Genomic DNA, 946 nt, shown 5'->3' with positions numbered 1-946 from the left:
GTGAGATAATTTTGCCTCCCTTTAAAATCAGTAGGAGAGAATGAATTATTCATTTTAAACCAGCTGCACTCAGGCGGAGAGATCCCCACCCGGAGGAGCTCAAAGCAATCGCAATATTGAGTCAGGAAAGAGAGAGCGTTGGAAGAACAGCACTGGGAATCGAATCCCTGAAGACGCTTTTCATGTCCTTTCTTAATAACTCACCCAGCCGCCCTGCTCTCCTCGGCAAAATCGGGATCCGGGCAGCAGCGGAGGATGCTGCCCCAGCATCTCGCTGTGCCATGGGGCAGGCTCGGTCAGTGCGGCGATGCTCAAGCTACGAAACGGTCCAGCAAGTTTCTTGCAAAGTTTTTCCCGCTTTTTCCCGGGTTTTCACGCGGAACCGTGCGTGGTGAAACAGGTCGCAGCCCCCTAAAACGGGGTCAGATCATTTTTATGAAAGAGGAGCTGCTTTCTGGTCGGAAATGGGGCTGCCTAATGATTCCCATATGACGCTCGCTCGCTCTCTGCTTGCCGTTTTTCTTACGCTGTATAAACTAGATATAAATTGCATAAATTGTATAAATTGCACGGGAGTGTTCCTGTTTTCCTAGAAGAAATACAACAGGAAAAAAGAAACAGGGGTTCATTTTTTCTCGGGCAGCACCGAGATGTTTTATTTGATTGTTTTAGATAATTTTGTTCGTGTTACTGCATTACACTAACTGTGGATTTTTTTTTAGTAGTGCTTGTACTGAACATGTTTATGCAAGCAAAACTGAAGTTTTTGGGGGAGTTTTTTGGAACTCTCCCTAATTTTTTTGCGTCCGGAAAATTCAGCAGCCCCGAGCGCCCCAACGTGAGGAAGGCTGTGACAGAAGCCCTTTGTTTTATTTGCTCCTTGAGAGCAAGGTGGCTGTCACCGGCTGCGGGCAGGGAGCGACGGACGGCCCTTCCCTCCTCCCTG

Source organism: Phaethon lepturus, unplaced genomic scaffold (assembly GCF_000687285.1).
Source record: "Phaethon lepturus isolate BGI_N335 unplaced genomic scaffold, ASM68728v1 scaffold21548, whole genome shotgun sequence".
NCBI lineage: Eukaryota > Metazoa > Chordata > Aves > Phaethontiformes > Phaethontidae > Phaethon > Phaethon lepturus.
This window is presented reverse-complemented; position numbering follows the sequence as displayed.